This window comes from Paroedura picta, chromosome 8 (genome assembly GCF_049243985.1).
Source record: "Paroedura picta isolate Pp20150507F chromosome 8, Ppicta_v3.0, whole genome shotgun sequence".
In the NCBI taxonomy this organism is placed as follows: domain Eukaryota; kingdom Metazoa; phylum Chordata; class Lepidosauria; order Squamata; family Gekkonidae; genus Paroedura; species Paroedura picta.
The window spans coordinates 34,301,596-34,317,574 of NC_135376.1; the positions used below are offsets into that span (position 1 = coordinate 34,301,596).

At 42.3% G+C, this 15,979-nt stretch overlaps 1 protein-coding gene across 4 annotated transcripts in view; it reads left to right on the forward strand.

Annotated features, from left to right (window-relative positions):
- The first annotated feature begins 3,066 nt into the window (after window positions 1-3,066).
- Window positions 3,067-15,979, forward strand: part of PIK3CB (phosphatidylinositol-4,5-bisphosphate 3-kinase catalytic subunit beta) — an 83,207-nt gene continuing 70,294 nt past the window's right edge. For 2 of the 4 annotated variants that reach the window (XM_077348956.1, XM_077348960.1), the window contains exon 1: window positions 3,067-3,307. The gene's annotated coding sequence lies outside the window, so the exon portion shown is untranslated. Of the gene's footprint in view, window positions 3,469-15,979 lie in introns of all 4 variants that reach the window. The other 2 variants (XM_077348957.1, XM_077348958.1) reach the window with 2 other exon arrangements.

Sequence of the window (15,979 nt, forward strand, 5' to 3'; positions counted from 1 at the left end):
GGCGATTTAAATTTTCCTTCTGCAACAAGAAGGATTGATCCGGAGTGACCCTAACTTTATTGTGTAATATCTTAAGAGTGCTTTTAATGCTCAATATTTTAAAAAACAAATTGAGAAAGCAGGCTGTTTTGAATCTGGGCTTTGCTCCATGGTAGAGAACCCCTGATTGGCCAAAGCTGCTCATGTGACAAGCTTGCCTTAAAGGAGAAGCCCCTAATTTCTCTCAATTTCTGATGGTCTTGGATTTTTTTCTCCCTACTCTGCCTTCTTTGATCCTCTCTTCCCCCCCCCCCATCCAAGAAAAGAAAGAAAGAGGCTCCCTGCTTGGACCCTCCCCCTCTTCAAGAAAAGAAAGAAAGAGGCTTGGCTTTCCCCTCCCTTCTATACTATCCTAACCATATGCAGAACACTTTTCTGTTTCAATGGGGGGGGGGGGAGAGGAAGACCAGAGTTCAAATCAATCTGAATTCAACAGGATTAACAATGGAATAAACAAAGTAAGTGCAGACTCTGCCCTGGACCTGCTGAAATGTTTCTGTGAGCAGAAGCACCTCTGCTCACCTTTTCACCTCCTCTTTTCCTTGTAGTCCAAAAATGCTATTCCAAGTGGCCCTCCATTCTCTAGAAGCAGCACTGCAGGAAGCATTTGAGGCTGTAGCAGAACGTGCGCTCAGCTGGTAACATTCCTTCCACCCAGTCCATGTCAAAGATCTGCAATTCTTCATTAAACATCTAGTCTTATTGTACAGAGGGCAAATGTTGTAAGAATGGGGTACAGTCAAATGAAAGCAATGAATGTTTAGAAAAGTCTCTTGCATTCATTTCATCTTCCAAGTTATACACAACAGTATAAAGTCCAGGTAAGAGCCCTAGGATTCTCTGTACACTCTTATTGCAGCTGCTAATGCAGGCACAGCAGTGGCAACAGAGAGCATCGACCAGCAGATTTTCCCAAATTTTTATTGCTTCAGCCCTCTGTGGACACTGTTTTCTAGCCTTTCACTGCAAGTCTTAAAAAAAGGAATTCATAAATCATTGTAACAATTTGTTGCTACAATCTTCTCAAAAACATTTCTACCCTTTTCCTTGCTGAGTTATAAATGGAAACTTGATGAATACATTTCCCCTCTTATAAACTGGTAATGAATGGGCTGGGAAGTGTATTTTTTAAAATGAAAGGTGGTTAAAAAAAGAAGATTGTGGTAATCCTTAACACTATTTCGCTCCCTTATGTTTGGGAAACGGCCTCCTGGGAGGAGACTGTCTAGAGCCCTGTCCATGGGCTTTGATACTAGTAGATCATAATGCTGATCTAACAATTTCCATTTAAAAAGAAAACAAGTCCTTTGGGGGAGAAACACTGGAGATGGGATTAGAAGCCAGGAAAATGGCTCCAAGATAAATAGCATCACTTTCTTCTCCCCCTATCACTTCTTCTAAGCAGCCAAGAACACTTTTGCCTGAAGTGGATCCTTCTGAGGAATTCCAGTCCTTTCAGGGAAACCACTTCCTCCCCAAATTCCAGCTTCCATTTTGGGATCCCCAATACAAACTACCACTATTCAAGGAATCCTTAATTCTCCACACCTCAAAAGCTTTCCAGTGCCTCACTCCACCAGAAAGATGGGATGAGTATGTGCATTGGATTTAATCTAACAAGCTCTCATAGCTAACTTTGTAAGAGTTTGAAGCAGTGCTTAAGAAGATCCCACCAAAGTCTTTAAATATGATTTACTGAACATCTGTGCATTGCAACTTTGGAAAGAACATTTACTCACTACTTTGAGTTGCTGTTATAATAGCAAAACTTGTTTCTGTGAACACAAATTATGATGTTGGACAACATCCCACCCCATTCAGAGCTGATACAGTCAGATGGAAGAAGGAAGTGGATGGTAACTTGAACATTAATACTACCAAAAAGTGAAAAAAAGAAACTTTAATATGTACAATAACTTGCAATGGTCCAAAATAAACACTGTAACAGGTATGTTTCATGCTGACAAGAATTTAATGCCAGGCCAAATCTCCCTAGCCCCAAACCACTTCTAAAGGCTTCTGTCAGGGAAAGTGTGTTAGAATTTACATACACATAATGTACCATTATGCATTTTTCACCTCACAAGTTTTTTTCTGTAAGGTACTAAGGATTTCCTGTCCCAAAATAGAAACAGCCATCTACTCTGGCTGCATATATATAACTTGGTCATATTTCCAGAGGGAAGCCCTTTTAGTCTGCTATAGCAAAGTTAAACAAGAGTTCAGCACAATAAATTCTGTTCACTTTAACGACCTGCTGGGCTTCTGCTGATCACTTGCAATGCAATTCTAAGAACACTTTCCTGGCAGTGCAGCCCACCATGAAGAGCTGCTTAAGACTACTCTCCTGCACTGCCATTTTAAGGTGAGTTGCAACCTCCTGAGCACAGCAGGCACAGAAATGAGTTACTCTACTTAGGTTGGCACCGATGGTCACATTATTATTCATCCTCTAATGGCATAAAATTTTCAAAAATTAAGTACCATTTCTCCATAAACGGCACAGACAAGAATCTGTTCCAGATTTAATTATTTATATTTTAATTAATGGAAGACAATTAACCCGTTAATTCTGTTTTCACATTTGATCCCACGCAGTGCATTTAAGGCACCAGCCTATATTTATACTGAAACAAACCCCACTGCGTTAAGTAGGGCTCTTTCAAGCCCGGTTCCTCACTCTACCCGCGTTCAAATGATCGCCTGCCTGCCTCCCTCCATTGCGCGACATTTTCCTTCCTGCCCACGATCCATGGCCTTTTCCAGGGGCAGGGCGGCTTCATCAGCGCGGCGGCCTGCCCACTGCCCACACAAACCAGCTGCGCATTGCAATGGAGGCGCTCCTCCTCGGCGGCCGCCGCCACAGCTTGCTCTAACCACAGACGAACTCCAATCTCCTGTCGCCAAATCTGGAGACGACGGTCTGGGGACTGTTTTAATTGGTGCTTCTGTCACGAGTTCCCATGGGATTGGCTGGCTGCGTTTAGAAGGTGGGAACAGTCTCGGGAAGGAGGGAGGGAAGCTGTTGCCTAGGCAATCCGCCGGCCCTCCTCCGGGCTGGGTTCGCGAGTGAAAGCGCGCGTCCTGGTAGCCCGCTGGGCAGGGGTTGGCGCCGGCACAACCTGGGGCTTCGCAGTTACACATGTGACAAAGGGAACCGAGCAGGCTTAGCCGCCGCGCTGGCCGTACAGCGCACTGGCAGCAGGGGGAGGAGACTGAGGTGGCTCAGGAGCTGCCGCCGCCGCCGCCGCCGCCTCTGGCTGGGCAGGTGAGTGTGTGAAACCCGGATACGCCGAACCTAGCCGGGAAAGCCGGCGGGCCGAAACTTGCGCGGGGGTTCTGTGCCCTTGCGCCCCATGGCTTGAGAGAGCGCGGGGGCGCGCCTGCCGCTAAGCCTGTGGAAGGCGACCAGCCGCCAGGTTGGGTAAGGTGAGGCGGAGGGGGGGGGCGAGTTTGGGTTGTAAAGCGGCGGCGGCGGGCGGCGTTGAACTGACACCCTTTCCTTGCGGCGCCTGCGCACGGCTTCTGCTGCCACGGCCACTTCTTGGGAGCCAGTCGCGGAGAGTTCAGGCGATCTTTGCCCCCCTGTAAGCGTCCGTAGGCGCGCAGCCACAGGAGCCTTCTGCTCCCGTCCCCCAGAAGCAAGTGCTTCGGCCTCGCGAGCGGCATTCCTCCGCAGAAGCTGTGGTTGGTTTGTTGAAGCGCGGTGGAAATGGCTAGAAGATGAGGGCATCGATGTGAGCCTTAAGGCACACACGCATTGCAACACTGGCTTGCTCAACAGGCGCCCTAGTCAGACGTTTGCTGCCTTCCTTTGGTGGTCATGTGAAGTTTAGTCATATTTTACTTTGTATCCGTTGGGGTGGTGGGAAGGCCCGTGGGATGCTGCCTGGAACGAATAACCGTTTTGACCCAGACGTGTTTAGAAGATCCCACCAGTGGCTCCTGTCACCTTGGCACATAAAGTACTGTGTGGTCAGCTTTACAAAACCTGTGAGGGGTGTGTCTTTGTCCCTCTTTTCTCAAAAGAGAACTAAAGAGTGTGCATTGATGGTTATGTATTTTAATAAAGCCTTTGTTTTGTCATTCACATGACCTGTGGTGAACTTACTAAAAGTCATGAACTCCAGCCATGTCTGGGTTTGTTTTCTCCATTCCCAGTGCTGAACTTTTTTTGAGCTTCTTTTTAAATGCCTAAACTCCTCTGAAGTTGAATTCTTTTGTAATTTCACAACAATTCTAAGATAAACAGGACTTTTGTAATTATTTTGTAGGTGGGAGAGAGTTTTTGTTGTATTTGGAATGGCTCAGTGCTAGACACAGGATAAAAATAGGTATGTCTGAAAGTGCGTATTGTCTCTTTCAAAAGTCTGATTGCATTCACAGTATTGTACAAGGGTAAAGGGTTTTTGTTTTGTTTTTTGGATCATTGTGTGGAACTCACTTAACACCTGGCTCTTCCTGTTGACAGGCTCTTGGGATCTTTCTTCACTCTGTATCCCTATTTCTAAGCAATGATGGCCCTCTTTAGCCTTTCAAATGAGAAAGGGGAAGTTTCTTTGGTCAGTTTTGTTTTCTGTTTCCTAGGAGTTCATTATGATATTTCTCAAAATAAAGTCATAGTTTCTAGTAAAGTACTCCTGTTGAATTTTTTTTTTTACTATGTTACCATGTCCAGTGTTTTTGGTATCTGGCACTGGATTAGGTCTGACTGTAATGTAGCACATACTGTATTAATAGTGGCCTAGTTTGACCCCTGGCTTCTGTGGTCTATAGCAGGGGTAGTCAACCTGTGGTCCTCCAGATGTCCATGGACTACAATTCCCATGAGCCCCTGCCAGCGTTTGCTGGCAGGGGCTCATGGGAATTGTAGTCCATGGACATCTGGAGGACCACAGGTTGACTACCCCTGGTCTATAGGGCTGGCTTGTATAGCTGCTTAGAAAAACAAATTCTATGGTATGTGTATTCTAAACAGCGAGCCTGAAAGGCAAAATGTTGATTGTGATGCCAGTAAACCTCTTAGCCTTTAGAATGCCACAATACTTCTGGGGTTTGCTGCAACATAATAATGTGGCTAGTTCTTCGGAATTTATGACGGATGCATGGTGATTATTATGTGTGTTTGCATTTGTGTGCGACAGCTTACACGATTATAGATGAGTAGTAGTCTGTAAACATGGCAGTCAAGTACGTGAACTTTCCATGAAAACTTTGATGCAAGTAGATAGCCATGTTGGTCTGAAGTAGCGCAACAAAATACATATTTATTCAAGGCATGAGCTTTCATGTTGCAGGGAAAAAAGAGGTCTTATGGTGTGTTACAAGATTAACTGGAAATATTGCATATGAGGCTCATGATTTTAGTTTGGAATCCATGAAGGTTGCACTTCAAGAATGGTTAGTAATGCAATACTTGCTGATCTCTCTTTCCTCCTTTTGATTGATGTAGGATAATAATATGAACTGAATTTTTGAGCTCATCATTAGTGGTGAGTTCAGTTTGTTGCTTTGCCTTGTGTATTATAGTTGTCATGCCCTTCAGCTATGTGGCTTGAAGTTGGCAGCGGTAGCAGCAACAGGCAGAAAGGCTGTGTGAGGAGTTGAGTTTGAGTGGTGGTGGGGAAAAGTTGGCTAATTTCCCATTTAGGTCCATGACTAGTTAGTTAACAATTCACTTCAAACACAAACGCATTAGTCCAATACAGACCATTGAAATGCTCTCTGAAATCAAAAAGTCCTGCGACCAAAGTGTTTTGTAATCTGGTCACTGTCTACAGTGACTGGAGTGTTTTTAGTGGCAATCAGTCTTCCTCTAGCCATACTTGAAATCAAATTATCTTAATGAGCGAAAGTTCTGTGGAACTGAGTTGTACTGATACATGCATATATTAATAAAAAATCTTATGGCATCTTAAAGATCATGAGCACAACTGCTAGTTTCAAATGGGTAGCCGTGTTGGCCTCGAATAAATCTTTGTTGGTCTTAAAGGTGTACTGGACTCTAATTTTGCTTGACCTTAGAGAAATTAGCAATTCAGAGCCTTTGATATATATATCAGTGTATATCAGAATGCAACATAGTGTTGAATCTCTTGTCCCATGCTCATCCACCCCATCTAAGAGTTCTATCCCTGGCCCAGTTGATATGAATGCATATATCGAGTAACCGTTAAAACACTGTTTGTATTCCACCATACATTTTCTCAGTTTCTGAACTATTTTCTAATCTGCCTGTTAACTCTTGGTGAGTTATAGTGAAAGTAGATAAGGATTTCTTTTCTATTAGCTGGTTTGGTGTGGTGCTCAAAGTGCTGGACTTGGATCTGGGTGATACTCTGCCTGGGAACTTGCTGGGTTGCCTTGAGCCAGTCATGTGCTGTCAGCCTTGTGTACTTCACAAGGTTGTTGTGAGGATAAAATGGAAGAGGGGAACTGATCTGGGTCATCACAGTGGACAACGGTGGTGTATAAAATAAAGTAAATCATATGGATAGAAGTTTCTTGATTGTACTGATGTTTACAGCTGTTGAAATTTGTAGTAACCAAAATTCATCCTCAGAATAAATTCCTTTTGTTGTGCTAAAAGAATTGCTTTAAATTTATCTTAACCCTTACTTTTATAGTTATTTTTCCCTGGTATGCTTCCATCTCTGTAGTAAGGAACACGGCCATAGACTGCATGAAAGGCATGCTTGTTTTTTGAAGTGATTCCTCTTGACAGGAACAGTCTTTTTGGTTAGTATTGCACTTGTGCTAGACCAGCATTTAGAAGTAATTTCAGATAGAGGTGCACCTTAAGGTTTTTGCTTGAAGTAGTTAATTGTGACTTTTAAAAGCCATAAGAATAAAAGAAAGGGGCACCCAATGAATTTGGTGGGCAGTGGATTCAGGATGGGCCTTTTTTCCCCCAACAAATAATTAGCCTGTGAAATGTATTGTCAGTGGACATAAAGATGGCCAAGAGCATTGATGGTTTTAAAAGGGGGGATAGACAGATGCATGGAGGAGAGATCCTTCAGCTGCAGGACAGGGTGCATCTATATTTGCAGAAGTTTGTGTTGCTTTTCTTTTGTACCTGCCAGAGAGCACAGCATGACAATAATACCACTAAATAACATAATTCAGCTTATTATAGAGGAGTCAGATGCTGGAGACTCCTCCCTTTGATAATTTTTGGTTACTTTGAACATGTGTATGGGGGGAGGGTGATGATAATTTTCAATAAAATGGCTAAATTTTATGAATGAGATTTCTATTTATGTGATATCAAATGCTAAGTGGCAAATTAATTTCACATGCTTAAAAATCCCAAGCTACAACTATCTAGAGTAAGTATACTCCATAATCCAGTTAAATCTGAATATTTGGACTGGAATTTCTTCTTTTTTTATTTTAAATTCCATTGTATGTATTTGGTACTTGTCAGTGCTGGTGGGTTTGTGGCAGACAGGCCAGGCTTTTCCTGCTGGCGAACAGTACCTGCCTGTTTCCTTGTAGATAGTGTCAAAAACTGCTGCTTAAACTCTCGAGGAGCTGCAGTCATTAAAGTCTGTCTCTCTCTGTCTCTGTCTGTCTCTCTCTGTGTATATGCAATGGATCTAACAGATGATTACCTTTGGGACCACACTGTCAGAAAACTATTTTAGCTAAGCTTTGGATAGGTCTATAAACTACTGATTTTTATTGCACAGAATTTGAGCTATAAAAATACTTAGCATTTATCTAGCATCATTTAGCAACATTTACATCAACCCTCTAAGATAGGCTAGTGGGATTGTTCCCATATTGCACGTAGAGAAGAGGATATTATCTTAGCTATGGTAATGCAACCCAACCCCATTATTTGTCTTATTTGTCTATATTTATGCTATTGGGCATGGTTAGTATTTGGATGAGCACCAGGGTACCTACGTAGAGGTAGGCAATAGTAAGTCATCTTTGATAGCCCTATAGGAGTTGCTATAATTTGATTACAACTTGATTGCAAAAAAGTTAAAATATTTTATGGTATTTATGATTCAAAATAATTTCTGACCATGCTTAGCTTCTGAGATCAGATAGGATTGTGCTTGTCTGGGCTATCCAGGTCATGTCTTATGTACAAAAAACACCACATTGCTAGATGTGTGTAATTATTTAAAAGCAAGTGTTGTCAGTATCACTGCAATCCATGACAGCTTCCTACTTAATCAAAAGTAGGAATCAAAACAGTGTCATTTAAAAGTCTTAAGTTTGGTACTTAAAGTCTGTAAGTTTTAGCTTTTAAGAAATTGTTCCAAATACTGTTACAATAGAGTTGCAGATCTGACAGACTGATTTGCAGTCTTATTTCTTCCTCACTCTGGCAAGACCACCCAACGCATTTTGTTAAAGCATTTCTAGCCAAGGACCAATTTGGATAATATAATCATGAGATCTACAAAATGCTGAAGGGCTGCAATCTTTTAAGCTAAAGCTTGTACATAGTTTTAATGTATGGTCCCAAGTGGCAATCTGGGATGGTGTTATTTATGAAGTGCCATCATTATACAGATTAAACACAATAAATAAATATGCTGCTCTGCCCTGAGCAGCTTCCAATCTAAACATCAACTTTTAAAAAACCTGCTTGGACTCAGGACTTAATAGCGTGACTATGTGCAATCAGAAGTACATGTTTTAAAATTCACTTCAGCCGAGGAGGAGAGCTAAGACATCAGAGAAGTGATGAGTTGTGGATTCCGTGTTGGGTTGTCTTGATCAGTGAGAATGATCCTTTGAGGCAGTTGCTGGATAGTTAGGGATTTGTCAAAAGAGTAGTGATTTTGAATGCACAGATGAATCTGCCTAATGCTGAGGCACACTGCTAGTCCATCAAGTCAATATTTTCTTCTCTGACTGTTCTGTAATATCACCTACTATCTGATCCTTTTAATAGGATGTTTTGGGGATTTGAACCTGAGACCTTGTGCAAACATAGCAGACACCTCAACTACTAAACTTGCAGGAAGCTTCCAAATAGAACGTAGATTATAGACCAAGATGCTTTCCTTGTATTATAAACAACCAAATAATTCAAGATGCTAGGTCTCCAGTGTTCTCTTATCCAAGCACTATACCGTGTCCTGGGATTTCTTACTGCTCAGAAGTAAGACTCAGTGAATGACATGCACTTAATAATAGAAGAGGGAGGGAGGGGATAGAAGCAAAGACACAAAGTGGTTTAAAGGTAAGAACAGGGAATCTAATGGCTGTAGCTCAGAACGGGTAGGGTGGTAATGTTTGGAATGGAGGGGATGCATCATGTGGTCAGAGCAGTGACAATGTTAAAGGCCGTTTAAGCACTGGATGTTTCATGCTGGGCTGCAGGCTGGAGTTTTAGTCGTGGCAGGTTGCCCCACCTCTTCCTGCACCCACACAGGGGAGCATTTGGCCCAGTGTACCTCATCCACACACCCCATTTGTGCTCCTGCATGGGAGCTGGGGCAGTGAAGTTCCCCGTGTGTAAATGGTCAAAGTGGAATATGTTATAGTGGAGTATGGGTAGCTGTGTATGGGCTAAAGCAGGGGTAGTCAAACTGCGGCCCTCCAGATGTCCATGGAATACAATTCCCATGAGCCCCTGCCAGTGGTCGCTGGCAGGGGCTCATGGGAATTGTAGTTCATGGGCATCTGGACGGCTGCAGTTTGACTACTGCTGGGCTAAAGGCTTAGGGCAGGATCTCCAGAGCATGAACAAGAATTCTAACTGAAGGAAGTGAAAGGAAGCAGTAGTCATGTTTGGAGTAGAAAAACTGACTTTAGGAAATCAAGAATAAAGAATGATTGCATGCCATCAGGTTGCAGCTAACTCAACCCCAAAACCAAGGGTTTTCAAGACAAGAGATGAGCAGGGGTGGTTTTCCATTGCCTTCCATTACAAAGCAATCCTTATCTTTCTTGGCAGCCTCCATACAAGTACTGACCGTGGCTAAACCTGCTAAGCTTCCAGGCTTTGGAAAGATGAGGCTACTCAGGGCAACTACATCTTGCTATTACACTGCTAGGAAGCAAAGAGAGGACCCATTATGCACGGGGGTTTTAGTGCACATTCGGGGTGGAATGGTGGCGACTAAAATCACCGATAACGCACGGAGCCGGCTGCAACCAGCCGCAGCTTCGGTGCATGCTGCCGAAAAAGCCGCGTCAGTGAAACGCGGAAGAAAGCGCAGCTTCCGGGTGACCGGGGCGCAACCAGAAGCGGCGCCTGGATCGCCGCGTGCATAATCGGTTACTCTGGGTTTTGCTGCCGTCGCGCCCCACCCCGTACATAACCGGTATGTGTCGCGTCTTCCCCCTTCCCGTTTTCCATGTGACCCGAAATCGCCGTTTCGGTGGCCGTGCATAATGGGCCAAAGACAGACTGAACAGGATGCCACAACTTTGAACCAGGGAAGTAGAGGGTATGGCAATCAAGACACTGAAAGCCATGGGATGTGATCAGGTTCGGGAAGCCTTTGTCTGTGTTGCCTTATGGCATCCCCTTTGCCCCTGTACTACCTTGGCTCCATGGCATACAGATGGTGAAAAAAGGGGGTTTCGTTGGCTAGCAATGAATTCATGATGAAACAATGAGAATGCTTTGTAGAGCCTGCTTAAATGTCTATGAAGTGGCTGTGAAGGCAGCAAAGCACTCTTCTCTGCCTTCATTCCATCCACTGTGTTGCTTCCAGCTCAACTGTTTAGCATTGTTAGACAATTGACCAACCCTTCATTGGCTCCAAAAGTAGATAAAAATTTAGCTACTAGATGTGATACATTTGTGACATTCCTTTCCAATAATGTCTCAATCCTCTTTCAGGATTTGACTGCCAGATTTGGAGTCAGTTGGAAACTTGTGGCCCTGTCTGTGAAATCAGGTCCATTTTTGGGCTTCTTCAATCCACTGTCCCAGGTAGATATTGCCAGGGTCCTATTGGCTGTTTCATCTAGTACCTGCTGCTCAGATCCCTGCACTTCCTGGTTAATGAAAAGCCTCCAAGGCAGGAAGAGACATTATAAAGCTGGGAGACATTATAAAGCTTTTAATCTCCCAGGGCTTTCCCCTTAGCTCCTTCAAGGAGGCAATCGAGAAAAAGTTATTAGATGAAAGGGACCTACCCAATTACCTCCCAGTATCTAATCTTCCATTTCTGGGAATGGTGGTTGAGCAAGCACTGTCTGAAGACCTCCAGGAATTCCTGGACGAGAAGTCTGCAATAGATCCCTTCCAATCCAGCTTTCAGGACCCAGTGACTGTGAATGATGCTCTCCGGTTACATCTTGATGCAGGCAAGATGATGCTATTGATTCAGTTGGATCTGTCAGATGTCTTTGACACAGTAGACCATTTGGTTAACTGCCTTGCCTCCCTAGGCATGAGTGGTGTGGCCTCCCAGGATTGGCCCAGAGAGTAATTGTGGGTGGAGAGAGGTCATCACCATGTGCCCCAACTTGTGGAGTTTTGCAGGGTCGATTCTCTCCCCCTTCTGATGGATATTATTAGGTTTGGTCCAGCACTACATCTTACTTTAGGAACAACCAGTGACAAAAACTGCAATTTAACATCTACTCTGGGCCCACCAACTGCATGTTAATGCATGCAGCAGACACATTAAGACTGGACTACTTTAACATGTTCTACACAGGACTGCCTTTGTAGACACTTAGGAAACGGTGGTTCAGAGCGCAGCTGCCAGATTGCTGAATGAGTGCCCTAGTCAATGTATATAACTCCTATTCTATGGCAGCTGCACTGGTTCTCAATTACTTTCCGGTGCCAATTCAACTTACCATTCAATTCCTAAATGGGGTTCTCATGCCTCTGGGGCTGCTTCTCCCAGCTCTCCCTGTCTTCTCCGACTTTCATATCAGAATTTTTATAGAGGTTTATAAAATTATGCATGGAATAGAGAGAATTGTCACAGAAACTTCTCTCTCTTTCAAGGATGTAGTGATGGTCATAGACATAAACGACTTTAAAGGGGGATTGGATAGCTTCATGGAGGATAGCTCTGTCAGTGGCTACTAGCCATGGTGACTGAGGGGAGCCTCCACATTCAGAGGCACTAAGCCTGTGAATCCCAAATCCAGGAGGCAATATCAGAGGAAGTTCTTGACCTCTATGCTGTTGTTGGCCATCCAGGGGAAGTGGTTGGCCACCATGGGAGAAAGGGTGCTAGACTAGATGGGCCACTAGTCTGATGCAGCAGAGCACTTCTCATGTTCTTAATTTATTGATTAATTATTGATTAATTTATTGATGGTCACTGATCTATGAACTGTCTACCTTGTATAAACAAAGGTGAGAGCCTTCTCAGTAGTGGCCCCTGTCCTGTGGAACCCTCAGTCTGAGGAGGTGTGTGCCTTGCAGGATCTCCCTAGGTTCATCAGGGCATGCAAGGTCATTCTTTTTTCTTTTTTCTTTTTTGGTAAATTATGCTTTAGCTGTGTCTTTACCATCTGTGCATCCTACTTTGCATTATAGTGTGTAGATTTTAATCAGGATAGATTTTTAATTGGTTTTTTGTTGAATTGGTTTATATTTTTAAAGATAGAATAAATAATTTTATTTTTTCCATTACATTCGTTGTTTTTATCAGGTGTATTTTGTTTTCATCGGGTGTGTTTTATATGCTGTTACCCACCCCACGTTCCATTTGGGAGGGTGGAAGTAGTGAGATAAATAAGTACAAACAACACAGGACAGGAAAAGAATTCCAGATCTCCCTGAAGAATCAAAGATTCAGGTGGCTAGCCTTGTTGGTCTAAAGTAATACAACAAAATTTGAGTCCAGTGGCACCTTTAAGATCAACAAAGATTTATTCAAGGTGTGAGCTTTTGTGTGCATGTCTGAGGAAGTGTGCATGCACACGAAAACTCATACCCTGAATAAATCTTTGTTGGTCTTAAAAGTGCCATTGGACTCAAATTTTGCTGAAGAACTAAAGTATGCCAAGGGACAAACTTTATCAAAGATTTGTTATGTAATCTCATGATGCTTGGGATTATGGCTATCGAGACAGCTCTTTGCTGTCAAGTGTTTGGCATCTACATTAATAATATATGCTTTTGTTTTCTATTAACTTTTTATATATTATTATGTTGTACTAAAAGTCTGTATAGCTACACAAGGCATTACAATAATATAAATTACTGGTTAAGAGGTATTAAAATATTTAAAGTGCTGTATCTGAAGAAGTGAGCAGTGACTCACGAAAGCTCATGCCCTGGGACAAATCTTTTTGAATCTTTAAGGCACTACTGGACTCCTGCTCTTTTTTACTGCTACAAAATGGAACTATAATTTCTATTCAGAATCTCTTATGCTAGATTAAAACTCTGGATATCTTATTTACTGGTAAACCATCATAGCCATGAGCTAAACTGTTCTGAAATTGCAAATATTCTGGGCTAAGATATTGTGAAGTTGCACATATTCTGATATATACAATGTTGAATTTCTGAAAAACAAATAAGTTCATTGAGCAGCAAAAAAACCAAAAAAACCCACACAGGCTATGGGAAGGGAGAAATTATTAGAAAAAGTGGAAGGAACATGGAAATTGAGTAGAGAACAGGCCCAGGAGGGAGATTGGTTAAATGAAGATTGACAAATAACTAGCTGTCTGTAGGCAGGGGGTGTTGTTGAGTGACAGAAAGCTTGGGAGGGTGGGACAGAGAGTACATTGATGGGGAAAGTGGGGTTGTTGGGGGAGGGAGTGCTTATTAGAGTTGAGTGAAAACACATATACTTGATAGCTTCAGTAAAAAGAAGGCAGAGTGACAGGAAAAAATAGTGACTACTGCAGGGAGGTCAAGCAGTAGTAAAGCAAATGGTAAGTAAGGCAAATAAGACAGGAGCTTACAGTGCGAGCCGCTTTCATAGCGTATGACACTCCACTGGGTTGCGTGCATTTTGCACAGTCCATGGAACCAATGAAAACTCGTGTTGCACTTTCATGGCTGTTCTCAGACTTATTTACTGGTCTGATATGTTGTCCTAATGTGCAAGTAGATATCAGGGTACTCAGTTTGTTCCCCACTTTGATTCAGATACAGTAGTAAGGCAAGGTAGTGTTAAAAGTAACATTGAATCCTGATTTTTGTGTTATTTTTGTTGTTGCTTTTAAATGTATTACAAAGTAAACTGTACAACAGCCGAAATGTCTTTGATTTAAATGTATTACAAAGTAAACTGTACAACAGCCGAAATGCATTTGCTTTGGGAGATGTAAACAGTTGCAAGGATAGATCTCTAATACAACGTTGCCCTCCAAGATCAGGATTTTATTTGGATCTCACACAGTCCTTAGCTACTTGCTCTCAGTTAATGCAGCAGAATAAAAGGACACATGCTTGTTTCTTTGCATTGGAGTGGAGGTACTCTTTTTCCACCAGCACTTTTGCTTTTTTTAAAAAATTTGAGTCATGATACCACTGGCTAGTTTTCTGATTTCTTTTAGAGTGTCAAACAAGTGTGCTGTTTGTAATGTTAGCATCAGCACTGTGAATCATTTACTAATGGCCTTTTTCTCTAGCAAGCAAAAAAAAATAAAGGAATCTTTTTTTTCCCTGGCCGCTCACCTCTTTCTCATCCTTTTAATCATAATAGTGTTTCAGCACTACTGCATCCATCTCCCCTTTAGTTTCCATGACAGCTGTCTTCAATTCAGAGAGCTTAAGGCTAATGTTCGTGGGTCTTCCCAGTGAAGAACAGAAGGCTTACCAGCTCTGAGAAGAGGCTCTTCATTTGTAATGGTCTTCAACTGTCCACTGACCCTTCAGTCAGTCTTCTTCCTTTGCTATTTTCTGCTTGCATAATATTTTCAGTGGCAGCTAGAATCTAAAAATCTAGCTCCAGTTCACCATCTTTGCTGCAGGTAAAGAATATCTGAAGGTAAAATGAAAATTAATAGGATGCCTGGGGCCATTTTTCATCTTGTTGCCAAACTATATGGTGCTGAAGTCCTGTCATTAGAGTTCCTTTTAGGTAACTGCAGACTCGTATTTAAAATAGAATTTCATTTGTCCAATACTTTTAACGTGCGTACTGTATTTTTGTTCATGTATTTGAGAGATGCCATACTCTATGGGGATCTGTGGTATTTATGGAGTATCCAAAGTGGGATCATTGCCTCACAGGTTGGTAATTATGACTGTATTTATGATTGCTTACATACTCTTGGTGTGAAAGATACTGAAAATGTGATGAGATTTCAGGGGATACGCTAATGGGGATTTGAGATCCTTTGAAGCATAACATCAGAACAACATAGAATTACTGTTGCAAGGGGGGAAAATGGAAATGTCTTTGATTAGTGCATAGAGGATTCAGCAAAAAAGAAGAATGTCAACAGCAGAACTCTGGAGCAATAGCTTAACAAGTCCTAAATAAACAAACCAGCCTTCCACACATTCTGGAGTGCTTTTTTTGGAGATGGTGAACTCTCTTATCTAATAGGTCAGGGATTGAATGTCAGGAGTCAGGACTCCTGAAGGACTAAAGGTTAGTTTTAGGGTTAGGTTGTTTGTTCATATAATAGTTAGTTGTGCTGGACTGGTTTTTAAATATTATTGAATCATATTCTGCCTGTAATCAGATCAAGTTTTAGGCTCATTTCTATAATTTAATAAAATTATATATTTTTAAGTTTCCTAAAAGAAAATGTAGATAAAAATGAAAAATATGTTCAGAAACAATATTTAAGGCATCGGGGGGAGTAAGATGAAAAGAGAGGTAGATAGAACAAGAGATCTTGGGCATGTCATCGATACTGGCAGTGTGTCCCTTCCCTGTTTTAACTGTGCATCTCCTATATTCCCCAGCCCTCTAGGATCCAAGAGTTAGCATGTCACTACCTGAGTTACTTTCACAAAGATTTGTCTTGTTTTATCCATGACGGGTGCATTTTTTCTCTTTCCTCTTGCTTTCACCCT